Here is a 23411-nt window from a genome sequence, read left to right on the forward strand (position 1 = left end):
TGTGCATTATCTCATTTTATTTTCTCAATATTGGCATAAAGTAGGGAAAAATTGTGTACTTTGTAATCACAAAGAAGTAATGATAGTAATGAGAGCATGAGAATCTGACCACCAAAAAATTCTTCCTAATGACAGGACCAGTTAAAAGAAATATAACTCTTCAAGCCCTAAAATAAAGATTTTCTGTTTGCTTATGTAACTTTTTTTGCCAAAGTTTGTAAACCTCAATAAAAAAAATCACACTTGCCTTTTTTTCTTTTTTAACTTGGTGCAGTAATACATAGAGTACAAGTTTATAATTGTCACAATGTTAAGGAAAGAAAGAAGAAAGGAAAGAAAGAAGGAAGAAAGGAATGAAATAAAGAAGGGAGAAGGAGAAAGGAGGAAAGGAAAGGAGAGAGGAAGGGAGAAAGAGAAGAAGAAAGGAAGGAAAAAATCATCAGGGAAATGCAAATGATATACTTTACCCCTATCAGAATGTCCATTATTAAAGATCAAAAACAATAGATGCTGGCATGGATGCAGAGAAAAAGAATTCTTATACACTGTTGGTGGGACTGCAAATTAGTATAACCTCTATGGAAAACAGTATGGAGACTTACATTTGATCCGACAATTCTACTACTGGGTATCTACCCAAAAGAAAAAGAAGTCATTTTAATAAAAAGACCTGCATTTGTACATTTATGTGTTTATTGCAGCACAATTCACAATTGCAAAGATGTGGAATCAACCTAAGTGCCCACCAATTCATAAGTAGATAAAGCAAAATATATATATATATATATATACATATATATAATTTAATTCATAATTAAATAGGAAAATAATAAGAAATGTGTACATATGTGTATATATATACACACACACCATGAAGTACTACTAAGCTATATAATGAAATTAAATAATGTCCTTTTGCAGCAATTTGTGTGGAACTGGAGACCATTATCCTAAGTGAAAGATCTCAGGAATGGAAAAACAAATACCACATGTCCTCTCTAATAATTGGGAGCTAAACAATGTGCATACACAGGCACAAAGAGATATAAACAACATTGGAAACCAAGAAGAGGGGGAGATTAGGAATTGTTGATGTTTAAAAACTTACCTATTGGATACAAAGAACATTAGTCTGGTGATGGGCACACTAAAAGCCCCTACTAGAGCCTTATACAAGATATGTATGTAACAAAAACATTTGTACTCCTTAATATTTTAAAATTAAAATATCAGTAAAAAAAGAGTTTTGAATGTAATTAAAGTGCTATTGTAAATTAGTGGGAACAAAAAAGATGATTCAATGAATGTTGTTAAGTTATTTAATGCTTTCAAACAACGTAACATTTTACCACACATCTTATACAAAAAATGAATCCCAGCTGATTAAATAAATAAATGTTAAAATATATGTATACTATCAAAAATAAGAAAAAAAGGGAAGCCAATATTAAAGAAAATCTTAGGTTGACTTATATGAAATTGCCAATATTCCACCACTTTTGTCTAATAGAAATATCAATTTCCTATGGGTTCAACTAATATAAATAATAGTCATAAAGACCAATGATCTTTGACGGTAAAAACTCCAAGCAATTGAAATACTTTTTTCTCAGTCTAATCATGAAGTATGCATCTTAGGTTTCCCTTGACTCTCGGTAGTAGCTTAACATGGAATCTCAGGTGATGGCCTTTGACTCTGAAGTCATCAATCTACTATTCTAAAACTTCTATACCAGTTTAGTAATTTGAGATACATAATATGTGTGGGGAGCTATGCTCTATTTTTGATGCTGACATATTCATAAATTTATCAAAAATTAAATTTTATGGAAATGCAAATTTCATTGAAAGAATGAACTTCATTAAAAGTAAAGAGAATAGAGATGGCCTCAAACATGTAAATTCCCTGCAGGTCAGCAGAGAACATGTACTAACATAATTCTCAAACATATTTCAAAATATAAATCACTTATAAACTCTTAAGAAGAAATGCAGACTATAAATCCCTTAAATAAAATGAATAATAAGAACAACTACAAATGCTAGGAATAGCATAGAATTATAATAAAATAAATTATAATAAACAAGAAATGCCGGAAATGCAGGTATAAATTAACATGCTAAATTTAAGTTATTGAAATCCATGAAAGTTGAGTGATATTCTCCTGTATTTTATTGTTAAATATAAATTATAAAGAAAAAGTAAATCTGAAAAAGCAACAACTAAATATATTAATATCTAATTAGAAGTATTATAAGTATTTGTTTATATAGGTAAACAGCATAGTGATTTCATGTATAACTAAATAAAACCTTGATATAAAATATTTAACAAGAATAGTGGTTTTTTGTCAAACAAAAAATTGAAAAAAGATCATGTATAATCGCAATAATATATGTGTTTTCTTAACAGGTGACTGTAAAGGATTGCCATTTAATGCCATTGAAGATCTACTAACCATCAATTTTGCATGAATACAGCAAAAGGATTACTTTACATAAATCAGTTCCTTTTTCAAGAGCATATTTTGGACCCTGTTTTCAGAAAGCAGGTACAGTTCATCTTCTATTAAACTGCCTTTAAAACTGAAAGGAATGTTGAAGGAAAAAGAAAACCGTATAACCCATGTATGCTGTTTATGGAGCTCCTCATACAACTGCTCAATACATTAGAGCATAATAAATTATGTACTCAAATTAAGTAAGTGATTTATCTTTGAATAGCAAATACTTTGATTATATTAGTAAACACTCTATAAATATTCTGGAAATATTATTTAAGTGAAGAATAGTAAAATAGGTTGTCCTTATTAGAATTTTAGTCTGATATGATGATGGCAAGTACATGAAAATGGTATAAAATTGCTGAAAACAATAGCAGAAAAAAAATACTCTGATGTAGCCTCCTGTTTTACGATATCTTTCTCAATCAACATATAATGTGCTAGAGGATAGATTCTGTGCTTTTTGATGTGCTTGAATTTAAAGACAGTGCTTAAGTAAATATGAGGAACATCATGGTAGAGTCATCCCAGAGTATTTTCCTGAAGGAAGATGGCTTTTGTGCTGTTTACTCAGCAGCTCCACATTTCTTTTTTTTTTTTTTTTTTTTTTTTGAAACAAGGTATTGCTTTGATTTCCAAACTGGAGTGGAGTGGCACAATCATAGCTTACTGCACCTTCAAACTCTTAGGTCAAACAGTCCTCTCACCCTCAACCTCTCCAGTAACTAGGACTATAGGGATGGGTCACCAAGCCAGCTAATTTTTTTAAATGTTTTTGTAGAGATAGAGTCTTTCTATATTGTCCAGGCTAGTCTTAAACTCCTGGTCTCAAATAATCCTCCTGGGTAGGCCTCCCATAGTGCTGGGATTATAGGCTTGAGCCCACATTTTGATACACTTATGTAATCATAAGAAACCACTACATATTAATTATACTTACTTTTAGTAAAAATGACTATTATATAATTTAATAATAGTCCTTTGAAATGAATACCCTAAAATACATTGAAATATATCATTAGACACATGTTTAATATTCATGACTAAGTGGGCACCAATACGCTACTTTAAATTAAACCCACTGTGTGCTACTTAACTGCAGAACATATGATACATTTTTTATATATAATCAAGCAAGGAAGTCAATCCATTCTGGATGTAGTATGATTACTTTCATTTTCTAATTATTTATAAAATATTGACAATATCATACCCAATTTCAAAACTGTCACATATCTACCCTCAAATTTGTCACATTAATAAAGGTTAGCTGATCCAAAAATATTGGACGATATTTTCCCTACCCTGTTCTATGCTTTCACTTTCTTCAAGCTTGAAAATTTGGGTTAAAGAAGTGAAATGACTAAATATGGGTTTGAGAGCAGTTATGTGAGAGAGCATAGGCATCAAAAGTTTTACCAGTATATTTAATTTTATCCACATCCAAATTCTGGCAGGTCATTGGAGAACATTTTCCATTTTGTGTATCTTTCATTCATTTCATTAAATCATTCTAGTTTGTTATTTTGATGAAAAGCCCTAACTGTGCCAGGTATCCTTCAATTAGTTTTGTGGAGAAAAGCAACCATAAATTTTTCAATTTTTTCAAATAAAAAACAGGGGGAGATTAAAAATAGGAAAGGAAATGGAAAATCTCTAACAGTGAAACTCCAAACCAAGAAAAAAAGCAAGTTCTCCATAAATTCGTTCATTAGACATATTTTAAGCCAAATTTTGCCTTCATAGTTCTGTTTGTTAAAATAAGAATGATTGCAGAATAGGTTAAATATGCAAAATAAAATTAAAATAACAATCCATATTCTGTCTACACACATAAACATCTTGTAATATATTATTTCCTGTACATAAAGCATTTTGTCCTTAACTCTTATTCACGGGAGCATCTTAACAAATCAACCTCTTGCTACTTCTAAGATATCTGTGAGTACCAGAATAAATTAAATCTAGGTACCTTAATTGAATTTTGCAATGTTAGAAACAGGTTATTTATGGTGCTTGTGACATTCAAAGAAAGACAACTGAACACAAAATAGCAGCTGTATGTAAGAGGGTTTCGGATCTAATGCTCACTTTCAGGAGGATGATGGATATGCAATTTAAATTTATGCTAGACATATCAGCAGATGGAAGTAGAATTGAGTAAATGTCTTGGCCACCTGTGAACTGGTGCATTCTATCAATTACCAAATGAATTGTATTAAATTCACGTAGTTCAACAGAACTCTAATTAATTTTTGAGAAGAGGCTTTTTGTCAACCTATTAATAAATCCAGGTTTCAAGTGGAGGATGTAAAGCATATTTAACCGTGGAGAGAACCTGTGGAAGCAGGTTTGGCAGAACATAGTACACTTTTGTTATGTCATTCTTGTTATTGCTTGATCCAACTAATTGAAAAGCATATCAGTAGGATAGGAAGCAATTGAAACAAATGAGACAGATGGAGCACTCCAAAAAGACATAAGTGAATTAGAATTGATGAATCTGATGTGAATGGATTCACTGTGTCTCTTTAAATACAGCCCCATTTCATTCATCCACTTGCACCTAAGCAGTCACTGTAACTACTAAAAACATTCAGGGGCAAAACTGACAGTTTCATATTGACACAACCAACTAAATTCCTGCCATAATAAGAGACAGTATATATTAAAAGGGGTCCTGAGTTCAGCCTTTGAGAATGAAATGTTCCACTCAATAACATATGCAACTTATCCTGTAGACATTGGCTCAATTCCAAGAGAAAGCTTCATTTCATTAGAGGAGAGACTGTGTGGCTCAGGTTTATAGATTGTTAGCATTGGCAGAATTCTTACTGCCTCATGAAAGAAAACCTATACCCCTTCATATCAATGTATGAAACTCTTAGAGAGTAATAGCTGGTAAGAATAGAACGGTATGTTCTCTGAATTTTAAAAATGGGAAATTTAATTTTCATTATTAATGATTTTGAAAATTGCATAGAAACTTAAAAAGAAAAAAAAGTTTTCAGGTATATTAGCTGTTACATATGTATCATATATGTTAACATCACTGCTACTTTTTTTTTATTTCGGCATATTATGGGGGTACAGATTTTAAGGTTTCAATAAATGCCCATTTCCCCACCTCCCCCCAAAAGTCTGAGTCTCCATCATGACCATAGTGTGGCCAGAATTGGCAAAATAACAAGGTAAGACCCATGGAAAACGTTTTGACTAAATATTAGAAAGAACTTCCTAACAATTGGAGTGTCCTCAATAGTCCTTCAGGGATGGTATGACAAGATCAATGGAAAAAGTGCGATTTCTAACTGCCAGTCAGGGAGATGGAAGAGTTCCCTCTAAAATTGTTATTCAATAATAAAATCTTATTCATTTTGAGGTGCTTGTTATTGACATCTGTATTATGTAAAGATCATTTATTTATATTTGCAGTTATTTGTCTTTTAGAAAACATTGTTTCAGAATATTTTGTAGGGAAATTTATCATATAAAGCATACAAAATGCATATATAAGTGAACTAAACTAAAATGACTTAAGTAATTTATGAATGAAATATTGAGTATGAAATTTTGGGTAATCTGAAGTTGTATGAATTTCTTAGGCAGCATTTATCTCTATTTGCCAGTTGTGGAGGTGGGATAGGGTAGTTCAAATTGGATACCAATGGACGATTCTCAATATCAGCCTATGAATAGAAGACACATTGGTAAATTAATATTTCTAAAGTTGGAGTCTTAAGAATATGCAATAAAACTGAATTTTCCAAAAGCCAAAAGGCGAAAAAACAGGAACAACTTTCAATGCCATAATATGACAGTTTTTAGGCTTTATAGTGCATAAATTTTTGCTAGGCAAAAATAATGCAAGGCATCCACAAGTTGTAAACATTCAAACACATTGATTAATGTGAGTGTACACAATACCTCATGCATTATACTTACTGAGTAAATTGTAACTCATTTAATATTTTAATGTGGGAAAAATTCACAGAAACACAGTAAATATTTACATTTAAGTTATGTTGTTCTTTGCTTTACCTCTAAATGCCTAGAGAGAGTGCTCATGGAGGACAAAATCCAAAATGACTTTTATGCAACAGGTTTTGAGTATAAGAAAGTTCCTGTCCACACCTGCTTGCATACAAGCAATGGGAACCCTTAGTCTGAATGCTCAGTCAACTGAATACCTCAAGGCTATCCTATAATATATCAGAGATTCTATCTCTACCAGTAGATGGGTCTGAAATCCGGTTATCTCACTGTACTTACTAAGCCTAGTGTGCCGGGTGAATCTGAGACAGAAAAATGCTTAACAATATACAGACTTCCCCCTAAAAACTGTCATATTTATTGAGTATTTTGAGGCAATTTTGAAAAATGGAAAGAGTATAGGTTTTAAAATAAAATAGAACTAGGATTGAATCTCTGCTGTAATATTTGCTACCTGTAGATACTTGGGATATTGTCTTAATTTTTTATGAACCTCAAGTTTCCTTCAACTATAAAAATGGATATCTCAGTTTTGCAAGGGTGTGAGAAGTTTAAATAAAACATGTATTCTATAACTGTATCTGTATGTATACAATCACTGACATACACACATATATACTATCACAAATATTTGGAGTTTAGTATCCAAAAAGTGTTTAGCAGATAGTTGTTATTGTGGTGGAATAAGTACTGTGCTTTTTCTTTTCTTTTTTTACCACTGACTAGAATAAAACTTTACTGAAAATCTAATAAGATTTTTTTTTAAAAAGTAAAAAAGAAAGGACAGAGGGAAGAAAAGAGTAAAGAAGGGAGGAAGGAGAAAGGAAGGAAGAATGATGGATGGAAAGAGGAAGGAATGAAGGAAGGGAAGAAGAGAGCGAGGGTAGAAGAAATGAAGAAAAAGAAAATAAAGGGAGAAGGAAGTTAGAAAGAGGAAGGAGAGGGTAGCAGATTTCTCTCTGAAAGGTAAGAAGGAAGGAAGGAAAGACGGAAGGAAGGAAGGAGGAAATTAGGTAGGTAGAGGGGAGAGGAGGAGAGGGAAGGAGATGGAAGAAAGAAATATGTATCCTCTTTTCTTTCTATTAATAGTATTTACATCCTGGGGGTTTTGTCAGATATAAGATTAACATAGAAAAGTGATACCTTCCTATCTGTCTTAAATGATTTAAAACTACAATTAAAAACAATCTTCCCATTCATAATGGAAACAATGATCATGTAATACTGTTCTGGATTTTGGGTGGTACATAGCACTATTTCCAAATTCTAGTGCTCTCCAGTACATTAGAGGGCCTGGGAGCCTAATAATTTTATTTCTCAGAACACCTGACAGCAGGATTTAGGATTAGGTGACACTCAACGAGAGACACACAAAAGACATGGAAAGTGTAAGACAAGCAGGAGTCCTATTATTGTCTATCTTCAGTGGCCCCAGATGGTTTTTCTTAGTATCAAATGTCTCAGTGCTGGGAGCTATGCTGATTTCTTATAGTTATCTAGAGTTCCTGCAATTTCTAACTCTTTGAAATCTAAGATTAAGCAGCAGACTTTCCTGAAATTTGTCACTTCAGCTCTTCTAACACTTTAAAAGTAACTAACATCTACATTTCTTTGGACTTGAAATACCTTAAATTTATTTTATATTTTTGATCCAACTTTGACAAATAAAGATGACTAAAAATAAACATATAAACACACCCCACAAATATATGCAAAAGCCTAATGAAGAGCATAAAGACAAAGAGAGATACATCATGCTCATAAATGGGAAGACCCAATTTCAAAAAGGCCTCAATCCTTCCTTGATTGGTTTGGTTTTATTTTGATTTTACAAAGTTAATCTAACATAATTAAGATAGTATGTTAATAGGGCAGAGTTGAGCCTTGGGGTAACCTCTGGCATAAAACAGAAAGCACAGAGAACATTTTATGTCTTTATGAAAGCTTGACATACAAATGATGAGTTACTGCAGATCAGTAGAGACAAAATGGATTCATACATTGTGCTAGTAAAATATATTACTATAAAAAGAATAAAATTATATATGTCAGACAATAAAAAAATAAAAAATAACTTTAGATTTAAAACTTAAATTTAAAAGACAGAATTTTAAACTTTAGGAAGAAAATCTTGGTGGAAATTTTATTACTTCAAGAGAAAGATACTTTTAAACAAAAAGAGCATAGTCTATAAATTAACAAGATGACAGATGTTACTATAATTGAAAAAAAAAAAAAAGAAAACAATATCATGATAAAACATCTTGGTGCCCAAACATTTAATAACTCTTTTGCTTATAAAAAACAAACAAACAAACAAAAAAAAAACAGACTTTGATGTTAGCTATCACTACCTTTCTGAATCTCAAATATGCTGCAGAACAACTTCCAAGTTTGCATTTTATCAGTGTGGGAGATTTCATTGTTATCTTTAATTCTTCAACTCTCTCTGTATCTGTGCCATATGGCATGTGACTTTCCAGTTCTTCTCAATGAAGGAATACCTACCCCTTGACCTTGGGTCTACCCATCTGTCTTGTTTTGTTCAACAAAATGAAGCAAAAGTAATAGTAGGCCAGCCCTTATGTCAGGTCTTAACAAACACAGCATATTTCTACGAGTCATGTTGCCTTTTTTCCATTGCCATGAGAATAAGGAGGACAAGAGAGATATGTGAAATAGAGCCACACCACCTGAACCATCCCAGCCAGACACAGCCTCAGTCAGCTGACCTTAAGCCATTCAAGATGAATGAGTGATAATAAATGACTGTTGTTTTAAAACATCAAGTTTTGAGTATTTTGTTATGCAGCAATAGCAAACTGATACAACTATTATCCACAAAGAAATTTATGTTACATTCATTCTTGATTATTCATTATCCAAAACACACACTTCACTGCCTTTACCTAATTCTTCTATTCATATTTTAACCCTGTCTGGCATACCTCATACTCCAAATCTTCCCTCTTTTCATGTTTAAAATCAAAGTCAAATGCTACTACATCTACAATGTATCTCAGTCTCTTCTTGTAAAACTGAAAGAAACATGTCACTTACTGATTTCTATTATCAATATTTATTCTTCTACTGCTTTTACTTCCCATATGATATTTTTAGAGCTAGGTAATGTATCTTATACTAATCTATGTCCTACATAATGCTTTGTACATAGTGCATTCTTAATATTTGAAGACAAAATACATAAGTAATGGTTGATATGACAGATATCACAGTTACAAAGAAATGTTTTTTATATTACGTATAGAAATTGATTTCATTTACAAATTACTTCTCCATATTTAAGTTTTCCCCTTTTTTATGGGACACAACAATTAAGGAAAAGAGAGAGTTAAAATGTAAATAAAGAAAATTGGCAATCTTCCCTCTACAAATGTTAGGTAATCTTCAAATGATGATCTATCATCCTCAGGGATAATATGTCAAAATTAGGCAGTAGAAAATCTCTACAGCTAATTATAGTGAATTAACTAATTAAACTATCAGTAGCAAAGATTACACTGTAGATGGTTTTCAAGTGTTGGTATTATGCTTTACTGAACTTTAAGAGGCAATAGCCACAAGTTCAAAAATTGGAATGTTATTTCATGAAAGAATTCATTTAGCATGATAGCATTTCTTTTTTCTTTGAAAATAAAGGTAAAGTATCTATATTTTCATGCATTGTAATTTAGAAATTAGTACTTCTATATGTGTTTTAGCGATTGGTTCATGTGTGGAAGGCATAATACATTGCCCACAAAATTTCTCTGGTGGCTTTTTAATTGTATACAGTGGCACCAAATCTATGCTTAGTTACTTCTAGTGTATTACCTTGATTGTAAATGTTATTAAATAAAAGTTTTATGCTGTTATTTTAATGTTACATTAGGCAACTTGATATATTTACTTTTCAAACCATTTTTTTCTTATCAAATTTTCTTCTGGTATGCTGAAGATGAAAAAATACAATTTTTTTATCACTTGTGATTTAGGTGAAGATTAGGGCTATACTTACACATAAAACAAGATAGATTTGAAGAAAATGGAGAAGTTTAAGATTTAGGATTGCTTATAATACCTACTTATAAAGACTCATTCTTTCTTTCTGCTTTTATAGAATGGGAAAAATCTGCAAGACTTAGTTTGACCACCACCTAATAGACTTAATCTACAAAAATTCTATATCATATAAAATATTTCATGATACCTATGTGCTTCTCAAATAGTTTAAATATTTATATCATCACATTCTGAAAGTAAAATAATTAAAATACTTGATATTAAGCTAGCAATGTGGAATAGAAACTCTTATAGAATCTTTGAGGTTTTATTTTTTGGGGTAAAAAGGAAGGTGAAAAATTACCTTTGTGTCTATATGTCACTATAGCAAATTATATTGTTCTAAGATTTCAGTGATGCGTGGCAGCGGAAATAACAGAGATACGTATGATAGACTTTCCCAAAGACTGAGTTTTCCAGATCATTTAATCCTTTCTAGTGTCTTCAGAACTCTCCAACAGAGTTAATGATAACAGATTGTCACGTTATTGTCCTCCTGGTGACCTGTTTGGGTAGAAGATAAAAAATGTTACATTCTTAAAGCTATGGGTACAAATATAGTGCTCATCAACTTTCTCTTTCTCTCTGTCTCTCTTTCTCTCTCTCTCTCTCTCTCTCTCTCTCTCTCTCTCTCTCTCTCTCACACACACACACACACACACATACATCATGCATATTGATGAATTATGTCCTTCTATTAAAAATTATGAACTACCAAGAATGAAATCTAGTGCTGTGAATTGAACAACAAAAAACAAAACCAAAAAGGCCAGCACATACAAGGCTTGAGTGATAAAAGTCATGTCCTTTGCTCTTAGAACATCTCAGACTTTTACTTACAAGCACATAAATAGTTTTAAAAGCAATTTTAACAAATTTTATAACCCAGTTTCACAATTTATGACAGATTAAAGATAGAATGTGAGCCAATATCTGGACCTCTAGAAATAGACACAGTACTATTCTATGAATTGGGAAATGATAGCCTCACAGTAGCAGCTAAGGAAACTGGAAGAACATTAAAGAACTGTAGACACAAAGCAACTTGGAAATAGTTCATAAAGTAGTCAACCGCTGGGAGGGTATGGTGATAGATATGCTAATTATCCTAATATGATAATTACCCAATGTACATATGTATTGAAACACTACACTGTACCCCATAAGTATGTACAATTTTTACATATCAAATGAAAACAAAATAAAACTTTACGTATACACACACACACATACACACACACTATATTGCACAATGTTGGGCCAAGTCATTTCCTTAGTAATATTTTACTAACTAGAGTTGTGCTGTCTAATAAGGATAGCTATTAGCCATATGTGGCTATTGAGCTTCCAATGTGGCTAGTTTAAATTGAGATGTGTTGTGAAAATAAAATATAACACAGACTTTCAAGACTCAGTATAAAAAAAGAATGAAAATATTTTACTAATAATTATGATTTCATCTTGAAATAATATTTTAGATATACTGGGTTAATCAAATATATTAAGAATAACTTGTTTCTTTTTCCTTTTTTAAATGTACTATTATAAGACTTAACATTACATATATAGCTTGTATTTGTTGCTCACATATTTCTATTAAATAGGGCTGATCTAAGGAATTTTACCACTATAGCATAATCACTGATCAAGACAATCTCAAGTCATCTAAGAATTAAATGTATCAATTCACATCACTAAGCCAATGCATAGCCTTTATCATAAATCTATTACATGTATCCCATTTCATAAAAGCTGTTTCTTGAACTGGTCTCTTTCCTTCTGGAAATTCCACAACCTTCTAGAATTTTTAAAGTTCTTGAAATACTTCCTTAAGAGCTTCTGGGAACTAATTATTTTTCTTCTAAATTATGCAGAAATGATTATGGTTACATGCTTGTGAATGTGAAAATCTTTAATGAAATTCATGTATGTAGTTTGAAGAAGGGTCATCATACCCCAACTAGAAGAGTGAGGCTGTAGATTTATCCACACAGTGCCTGTTTTACCTCTGCTTCCCAAGTGGGCTCTTGAAGGCATGGAATGATTACTTCAACTATGAGTAAGAAATAAACTATTAAGGAGGAAGAACAGAAGAAATGGCTTGAGAACATTTAGACAAACATCTCCAATGTTTTGTAGAACTCTATAATCTTGAAAACAAAATGTGTACAATTAAAACAAATGTCATAACAGTACAAAATAGATTTATTTAGATTATGCAAAAGTAGGATGCTGTCCTAAAGTTCAATAATCAGAACAAAAAACACTAAATTTTCTAGCCAGCACCAAGAATTTCAAAACAATAAATCATAAGTCTTAAGTGTCAATGTGAAGCTACTATACTATTCTGATTGAAAATTATTCATGTGTTTGCTTTTGTTGTCATATTTACCAGTTATCATCTTTAGAATTGAAGATTTATATAGATAGGATTTTTTTATTTTTAATAAAATATTAGATGTAGTTCTCACACACAGTGTTTCTGTATTGCTCGATTTGACTTTCTGGTCCTCAACCTAAACATCAGCAAAGCCACATGAATATACAGGAAGCGATGATGGATAATCATTGCATTTCTCAGAAATATTTCCTTTGGAAGTTCCACTGGAGCTGTTTCATCCATTGCTTCTAGGCCAAATTGGTTAACTTATAATAATAGTAATGGTTAAAATTCAGCATTCACTTACTAAGTATCGGAAGCTGTTCTATGATTGAGCCTCACAGCAACTTACTAGTTTAAGATTATTACTATACCTAAGAAATCAAGGAGTGAGTAGATGAGGGAGTCTCAAACCTATGCAATCTGGTTCTGTAGTCTCAGTTTTTAACCACAGCTGTGTTTTGACACACAAGAGTCTTGAATCTTTTAATCCTACCTATTAAAACACACTGTTTCTGAAGTCATGCTACCTGTATGGTGCTGATGCTGAAAATTCTAGATATTCGTAGGGTAAAATTTCCAGGTTTTTTATTATTATTATTATTTTTCTTTAGTGTGGCTTCCCCCCAAGTATGCACTGACAATAATTTATCAGGGGATGACCCAAGGAAGCAAATGCAACTGAGAAAAATGGGGAAAGCAAGACATAGAGTGAGGAAAAGTGAAGAAGGGGCACAATAATGTGCAGGTCAATGCAGGCAAGCAGTTGGTGCTTGTTTTGCTCCAGTTTCTTGAATATCCTCCCTCTGAGGTTTCATATAAAATGTACCTCAGAATTCTCACAGTAAACAGACGGAAAACTTCAGTAAATAAGTTCCTAATTGGCCTCATTGGTAAGGGTTGACTTTAGGGGCATCGGATTTCAAAGACCTTTCAGGCTGCCCCAAACTTGACTAAACAAGCTTCCATGGTGCTAGAGGATATTTTGAGGGAGAGAAGTGATGCACTGCAGACCAGTGAGGTTGGAAAATATCAATGAATACAGGAACTGTCCTCCATGGTTGTAGATGGGCAGAGAGATTAATAGCATCTGCTACTGAGGTACAGTTAAAATATGGTCAGTTTCCCTGAAAACATAGTGACTCCTACAATAGATTTCTTCAGAGAATATATGAGCTCTTCTTCACCCTAACCTTAATCTTTGGCAAAAAGTAACTTTTTGTTTTTAGAGTGATTATATCCAACTATTTATTAAAAAGGTTTGTCTACAAACACTAGTAAGTTAAATAAATTCTAAGTAAATTATTATGTCTAGTCTCTCAAACACTAGGAACATTTTTTAAAAATTTTGTCTTTACTTTTTTTTGTATTTTTTTCCATTTTTTTAAATTTCAGCATATTATGGGGGTACAAATGTTAAGGTTACATATATTGACCATGCTCCCCCTGCCCCCTCTAGTCAGAGCTTCAAGCATGACCATCCCCCAGACATTGTATATCTCACTCATAGTGTTTGTATATACCCATCCCTTCATCCCCTCTCCCATCTGCCTGACACCCGGTCAACACCTAAGTGGACATATAGGAATAACACTAGCAAAATTTAGTCAAAAGTATCAATCAAATTAGTTATTAAGCTATAAAATTGTCAAAATACATGATTTAACACAATGTTTCACTTTTTTGTGATGTGCTCATAATCTCAAATGAAGAACCTAAGTATATAGTTGGTGCATTCAGAGTTCCTTGAATGACATGGTCTCACATAGATATGCCAAGCAGGAAAGAATCTGTTGTGCAATACTTTAACTAATATTTGTTTTATTATTCATCTTATACTTCTAATGAGATCACCTTTATTGTGAAAGAAAGGTGATTTTTAAAATTTATTCCACAATTTTCTTTAATGTCTTATGTACTAAACAGACAGGAATAAGAAATAAAATTTTTAGGTAAACCATACATGAAGAAAGAAGATCAATATGACAATGGCATAGTAAAAGGGAATCATTCTTATTTATAATGCCAGGTTTTAAAAAATTTTTAACAAGAATTTTAAAGTAATATGAGGACATATACAGAGTATTTGTTAATGCTCTCTGAAGCTAGAAGGGAAATCATAGTGTTTTTGTTTTAATTATTTTTCTCCATATCTTGTTTAAAGAAGGGATAGAATATCCAATGCTTTCCTAACATTAAGCTTTATGAGAAATGAGGATAAGTGCAATCTTAGAAGAGACTTTTGAAATGCATTGTAAACATAGAATTTAAATTAATTTATACATATTACAGTAAAAACAATGTTACGTACTTTCAAGGAAATACCTATTTATTTTTTGGTTGAGGCTCTTCAAAGAACAAGGACAAAGATGTGAGAAACATTTTTGGGACTATCTAAAGTATAATGTCCATAGTCATTTTTATGTTCTATAAAAAGTCAAAAAATCATAACAATAAATCTATACTAAATTTTATTTTCTATATTATTTAAATGACTACTATCATATTAAAATTGAAAAATTATCAAACTATAGTTTCCATATTTAATGTTTTATATGCCATATTACATGCCTTAGTTTAAAGTAAATCCATAAACTTATTTTATCTGTAACATTAAATTACTGCAAGATAGACAATTGTTTTTCATATATATATATATTGTTTTTGTAAATAGCCCCTTCAACTTGCATTAGGATTATAAGTAGGTGTTAATTTTATATGGTTAACAAAAAGCATCCTTAAATATACAACACAACAAAATATCTACTCATAATATATAGTCATTTAAAAATGTTTGACTAAAGTATGCTAAAATTTATCTTTATGTCGACCCTGACCAGACAGCTGTGTAATTGAATATCATTATTTTACTTTGATAAAACTACTTTTACTGAGGTGCCTTTTGTTATTTGCTATTGATTTTTATTATTGGATATAATAAGATTTAGTAATACTCAAATTGTAGGAATGAGTTGGACATGTTGTCTACTGTGTTCCGTGAGTGGTTTGGGATGGAATAGGGGTTGGGGAATGTCTCTTTTTTTCTTGCTACCAAGACTAATTGAGTGTGGGTGGCTCATCCTAGCACTCTGGGAGGCCAAGGTGGGAGGATTGCTTGAGCTCAGGAGTTCAAGACCAACCTGAGCAAGATCGAGACCCTCATCTCTAAATAAATAAATAAATAAATGTTCCCTTCTTAAATAACTTTTTTTTGTTGTTGTTCAATTTTATTTTGTTGCTGTTTGCTGTTATTTTTCAGTAAGAATGGGAGAGGTTATTTATTTATTTTAATATCCTGGATTCTGTATTAAAAAAAAAATCACTTAATATGAATTTATTCTGTTTTGGCTGCAAGGAAACTTAAATTAAAATTATAGCCAAAATGTAAGCAATGAACTGTGCCAGATTTTCTGACATCTTCCATTTTATTTTCTTATCAGTATTTTTTTCTCCATTCTTATATGCTCTTTCATTTTACTTGCTCATTTTTATTTGTATTTTTATAAATTGTATCAACTTTTGTTATAAAATATGCAATACAAATAATCTGTAAAATTATAACATTGTTTTTAATCTTCTAAAAGTTCTGTTAGTGCTTAATTTTAAGTATTTTTACTCATTCACAGATATATATTATTTTCATTATGAGTGTTCTAGGAATATATATCATAAATACAATTTTAAAAAAATCTTTATCTTTTACAATTAATACAGAATGATTGAACAAATAAAAAATGCTATATTTTTAAGTGATAAATGCCTTGGAAGAAATAAACCTAGGTTAAAAGGATAGTGTTTGCTCTGTGTGTTTTTGTTTTTTTGTTTTTTGTGGGAGTTTTTGTGGTGTGGGGGGCTTGTTTTTGCCTTTGTTTTTCACATTTGTTCTTCTGGGAGATCCTAGGAGGCTTTTCTGCTAAGGTGATGTTTGCTCTGACACACAAATGATTTAAGAAACCCAGAGGTGGATTTTTTGGTAGCAGAAGGGACATTAGGTGCAAATGTCCTGAGGCAGGAATGTATTTGATGAGTTCTGAGAGATTAGTTTCTTAGTGAAGAGTAAGTGAGGGGAAGAGTGGAAAAATTGAGATCAGAGAACTGATGGAACAAAAAGAAAAAAGAAATAAGGCCATGCGCGATATCATAAGGACCTTAGCATTCACACTCTATGAGATGAATTTAAAATATTATACAGAATTTAAAATATAATACAGAATTTAAAATATTAATATTTAAAAATTTACTACCTAGTGAATGTAATTTGACTTACAGTTTTCCACAGTCTATTTCTTATTATTGCGTGGGAAAGTGGGTTGTGGGTGGGAGACTTGAATCAATGTTTTACCGATAAATTGTTTAACACTAAGGTTTTACCTATAATCTAAAAAAAAAAATAATAAGGAAATCATTTAAAAGTTATCTATTTTTATAAAATTTTAAATTTTGTCATTTTTCTTATCATTTAAAAAGCAGGTGGAGATTAGTGTCCATATTCAATTAAGTTATTATACTACTTATTTTTATTTTTAAGAATTTAATACATGTTTGAATAAAATAAATTAGAACTAAACAAGTTTAAGCTTTTTCCAACTGTAATATCAGTAATATTACTGAGTTTGTAGAAAATGGCTCCAATGAGGGCCATTTGTCAGCAGAGAAAAAAGCTGAGACATATAAAACAAAAAACAAAACAAAAGACAAAATAGAAAAAACGGAAAGAGAGCATTAGATTGCTATAATTCAATACTAGTGAAGCTTGGCTGTAAAAATGTTGGTAGGAGATATTGTCCAGAAAGAAGGCTGCTTTGGAGTCACTGGTCTCTTTTCTTGCCAGACCTATCTGGAGGAGGGACATTAGCAACTTGCATGCAGGTGGCTGAGTAAAGAGAGAGCAGGAGATGATGAATCTTTATCACCTGGGAAATGATGAAAGAAATTGGGAATGTGTACTCTGGAGAGAAGGAGATTTAGACAGAGACAATGTATATGTTCTCAACTGTTTTAAAAGGACTGTCATGTGGAAGAAGGATTAGAATAAGTACGTGTTGCTCCGAAGAATAGCCTCTGAACCAAAGGCAGGCTGTCAAAAAGAAAGGTATTTCAGCTCAGCATGATAAAAAGATTTCTGACTATTTGAATTACGTGATGTTACTGAGTGCTTCACTCTAAAGTCACTTCTGACGCCAAGGTCACTTCCACCACTAAGAATCTTTGATTTTGTGAATTAGCATAGACTCAAAATGCCCATTCTAGGTTTTACTGATAAACCCTTCACGTAGTTTTAAGGTAGTCTGAAAAGTTTATATTATTATGTTCTACCCCATCTCTGTCTCTATACCATCTAATAATATCTCTCTAGTGTTTACAAACTCTGCATAATTCAAGCTGTGTAAAGAGGAAAAACTTTGACATAGCCTGTTCTAATATACGTATATTCTCAGAATGAAGAGAAACAATGATTAGCCATTCATTTTTTTAAATGGTCACATTTTGACCTACAAAAACATCAATTTCATATAGATGAATCAAATACTGAATCAAATAATGTATTGGAGATGACAGTGGAACCAGTATTGGAATTACAGTAGAATGTGCTAAGAGTTACAAGAAAAATATTTAGAAGAACCAGGCCACATCACATCCATATTTATGAAGAACTGCTTTGAAAAATCCAGCATTTGAAAATGATAGACTGAAAATATAAAACAACTATTTATAAAAACAGAACTCTCCTATAGAGACAATCTATGATAAATTTAATTGGCAAACTTCTGGAAGATAATTCATTTGTGATTACATATACTCAGCCCCCATCTCCTCACTGTCAAAAGTGTGTAAGTTTTCAGTAGACCATCTATAGCAGGAGGAAGCTTTTGTAACATGTGCTTTCTAAAAACTTTGTAAAATAGGACTTCATCCAATAATAATTCTATATCTGGTTGTTATGTAAAATTAGGGATTTATATAAAAAAATTTACCAAATGTATTTTGGGAAAATTCCCTTTTACTTTGTACACCTCAACCTTTAGTTAACCAAAAAGAGCAAAAAAAAAAAAAAAAAAGAAAAAGAAAATTTGGTCCCTTAATTTTTTCAAGTATTGATTAAAGGCCTCAAAAGTGGTTCACTCATAACACTCTTCTTGGCTAGGTATGGTGGCTCACGCCTGTAATCCTAGCTCTCTGGGAGGCCAAGGTGGGTAGATTGTTTGAGCTCAGGAGTTCAAGATCAGCCTGAGCAAGAGTGAGACCCCATCTTGACTAAAAAAAATAGAAAGAAATTAGCTGGACAACTAAATATATATATATGATTATGTTACATATAACATAAAAGTCAATCTTTTAAAGTATATAATTCAGTGGGTTTTAGTATATTCACTAGCTTGTACGACCACGATCATCATGAATTCTAGAACATTTTCATCACTCTAAAAGGAAACTCTGTACTCATTAGCAGTCAGTCCTAATTCCCTCCTGTTTCCATCACCTGACAATCACTAATCTAGTTTCTGTTCTTATGGATTTTCCTGTTCTGAACATTTCATATAAATGGAACCATGCAATGTGTAATATTTGGTGTCTTGCTCCTTTTGCTTATCATAATGCTTTCAAATATTGTGTTGTAACATGTAACAGTACTTCATTACTTTTTAGAGGCTGTGTAGTATTTCATTATATGGACATATCACATTGTCTTTATTCAGTAATTGAGGGACATTTGGTAGGTTTCTACTTTTTTACTATTATGAATAATGCTACTTATAATCATTCATGTACATGTTTTTGTGTAAACATATGGTTTCAATTTTCTTGGGTACATACCTAGAAGTGGAATTGCTGGGTTATGTGGTAATCTGCATTTAACTTTTTGAGGAACTTCCAAACCATTTTCCAGTGCAGGTGTACTGTATTGCATTCCCACCAGTCGATGTATGAGGGTTCTAATTTCCCCACATCATCCTAACACCTGTTATCTTACAGTTTTTAAATTAATAGCCATACTAGTGGGTATGAAGTGAAATCTTGTTGTGGGTTTGATTTGTATTTCTGTAATGCCTAATTAGGTTGAGCATATTTTCACACACTTATTGGCTATTTATATATTTTCTTTGGAGAGAAATATCTATTCAAATCTTTTACCCATTTAAAAATTTGGTTGTCATACTAGAACTTTATCAAATATATGATTTGCAAATAAAAGGTATTAGCTGGCCATGGTGACGCATGCCTGTAGTTCTAGCAATTTGAGAGGCTGAGATAGGAGGATAGCTTGAGCCCAGGAGTTTGAGGTTGCTGTGAGCTAGGCTGATGCCACGGTACTCTAGCCCAGGCAACAGAGTGAGACTTTGTCTCAAAAAAAAAAAAAAAGAACACTCTTCTTAATAACTATATTTCATTTTTTTTAAAGCCTGATCTGAGAGTCTTCAAACTGTTTTGAGGCAAACTTCAAATGTTTATCTCCATGGCATTAAAAAAATGCTTTTTAATTTGCAAAATAGATATAAAGTATGTCAGCTCGCTATTTTGAGATATACAAGTGAAGATAAATACATCTAATAGAACAAAGCAGATTGTGTAAATAAGAGCAAAAAACAAAAAATGGCTATAGAGTAATATGAAAATTTAAGTTGAAGACCGTAAGTAGAGCTCATGATCTCTACTCCAAAGAGCATTGATGTGAGCAATACACTCTTACTTGCTGATCTGCAGGGACCAAGGGTGAAATGACTGACTTCAGAGACCCAGCCACTGGGGCATTCAAAAATCAAGAAAGAGTACTTTTAAAAGATAAATGTATTAAAATGCTGCAATTTCCCTTTAAGTGTAGCTAACTGCTTGTTCTTCAAGATTATAGTATATTTTAAGTCAGTCCCCTTACAAGAAAAGACATTTCTGGGTAGGCAAGAGAGTTGAAAATGCATAGTTTCCCACACCTGCGGGACCTGTGATGGAAAAAAAAAAAAAAAAAACATAGTGGACATAGCCAAACCTCTCGATGTGGAGTCTTTTTTTTCTAAGGCCCATAGTTGAATCAGTATGTATTGAATGCAAATGTTGGATTCCTCAGTAGGAGAATTTAGGACTCCTGAAAAGGAGGGGTATAAACCACTTGAATACATACATACTGACATATTTGATATTTCAAATAAAACATTAGCTTAGGAATCACATAAAATAGTAGAAAATGTGGAAATATTATTGCTTATATAGCAGCACTCAGTATTTTCTTATTAATATTTTCTTACTCAGTATTTACTTATTCTTTGTTGCTTAGGTGCATATAATTTTTTTAGTGGCATGAACTAAACCTGATAAATTACTTTATTTTTCTCTTTTTTTTGAGATAGAGTCTCACTCTGTTGCCTCAGCTAGAGTACTGTGGCGTCAGCTTAGCTTACAGCAACCTCAAACTTCTGGGCTCAAGCAATCTTCCTGCCTCAGCCTCCCAAGTAGCTGGGACTACAGGCATGCGCCACAATGCCTGGCTAATTTTTTCTAATTTTGGTAGAGACGGGGGTCTAGCTCTTGGTCAGGCTGGTCTCCAACTCCTGAGCTCAAACAATCCTCCTGCCTCAGCCTCCCAGAGTGTTAGGATTTACAGGCATGAGCCACCGTGCCCGGCCTTATTTTTCTCTTATCTGTCTCCTTCTCCTCCTACTAGAACTTAAGGAACATAAGGAACCAGGATGTTTATTTTCACTGATAAATGATTTCTCAGTTCTTTCCTCTGAACAATCCCATTGCCATCTTCATCTATCTACATGAGTATCTGAAAGGCAACTTAAATAAATATGTCCTATCAAAACTTACCCCTTCATCCCTGTGGTGAATTGAACCAGTTCTCTCAATTGTTGAATCATGAAGTAACTCAATTTTACAATAAATGAATATAAAGCTAAGAGTAAAAAATGTGCACAAAGTTGCACAACCAAAATGGACAAAATCAAGATTGGATTTTATGTCTAGAGAATGTTAAGGTCTGTGTCTTTCTATCTCATAAGGTATGGTAAGAATAATATACTTAGAAAAGACTTTCAATCAAGGCTCTATTCAAATGTCGGTTGTGTATATTATTGCTATACATATGTAAATTATTATTTACTTCTCTGCAGAATAACTATAAAATGTGTTTTTCATTTTGTATATTTTCTCCTAGCCCTTTTGAAATAGAAATATTAAAAATTTATTGTATTGTTCCCAAAGGTAATGGTAACTGAGTACAAAACCTCAAGTATTTAAATCAAAACTCTCAAAACAAACAAAAGGTACATTAGAGATTAATTATATGCATTAATGCATATATCAAAATATGGAAGGAACAAAATAAAGGTGAAAAATAAAGTTAACATGCATTCACATCATGCTAGCATAATACATCTTAAAGCTTGTGTTTTCTTTCAGTTCTTATCCATAGGCAAAAATAACTTTACATAGCTATAGTGATAGCACAGATAGAATTTTATATTTGACTTTTTTACTTGATATTATGTCATACTCATGTGAAAACTGCCTTTCAATATCAACTTTCTATATTAAATATAGCTTATTAGCTTGTCACAGAGGTACTGAAAGGCAGAGTGATAATTTTGTTTAATTGATGATCAAACAAAAAGGAAATCAAATTAATTTTGAAGATGCAATGCAAAAACTGTGAACTAATTTATTTTCAAATATGCCTATATGGTATTGCAAACACCTGCCTCTCTTCTCTCACCAATGTTTAGCCTGTGCTATGCCGAGAAGGCCTTGATCTCCTTAGGCCTGGTGGCTCTTATGAATTACCATCTCACATGGGTTATGAGTAAGTCACCAATTCAGGAGAGAAGCCTACTGAGGTTTCCAATAACGCAGTCAAGGATGTGTCAGCTCTCCCACAGACTGTGTCCTGATGTCAAGAGTCACAACTTCAATAAGGAATTGAACCTCATTAGGTCAAAATGCCTTTGTCACTGAGGAATAAAATGGATACACAGAATCACAGAAGGAATGGAAAGAACAGCCATTGATGTCACTGCCATTGATTAGCAGAAATGAGCATTTCTGAGAAAATAGTGTGGCTCTGGATTGTATCTACTGCAGATCTAGCTCTCCTGCCTAGGTGCACTACTATTTCTTGGGAGAAGTCCCATCTCTATCACATAGAAAAGAACAATCTCATCTCCACCACATATAGAAGTTTTTATATAGTTGTATATAAGAAAGATGTGAAGTATTACTATTTCTTAATAGAATCCCCAGATGAGAAGCCATCATACTTTAAGCAAATTATCTATTTTAGGGTGATAAGAAACATTTGCTGCTGATAGTGTTATTTTCTTTCTTTCTTCCTCTCTCCTTTTTCTACTCCCTTCCTTCCTCTTCCCTACTTCCCTCCCCCTCTCCTTCCCTCCCTCCCCCCTCCCTCCCTCCCTCCCTCCCTCCCTCCCTCCCTCCCTCCCTCCCTTCCTTCCTTCCTTCCTTCCTTCCTTCCTTCCTTC

The 23411-nt window shown here is 32.4% G+C and overlaps 1 protein-coding gene across 2 annotated transcripts in view; it reads left to right on the forward strand.

Moving 5' to 3' along the window:
- Positions 1-23411, forward strand: part of CNTN5 (contactin 5) — a 1190057-nt gene that overhangs the window by 269591 nt on the left and 897055 nt on the right. For both annotated transcript variants that reach the window (XM_076002462.1, XM_076002463.1), the window contains exon 2: positions 2414-2552. The gene's annotated coding sequence lies outside the window, so the exon portion shown is untranslated. The remainder of the gene's footprint in view (positions 1-2413; positions 2553-23411) is intronic.

The sequence above is a fragment of the Microcebus murinus genome, chromosome 4 (assembly GCF_040939455.1).
Source record: "Microcebus murinus isolate Inina chromosome 4, M.murinus_Inina_mat1.0, whole genome shotgun sequence".
NCBI classification, from domain to species: Eukaryota; Metazoa; Chordata; class Mammalia; order Primates; family Cheirogaleidae; genus Microcebus; species Microcebus murinus.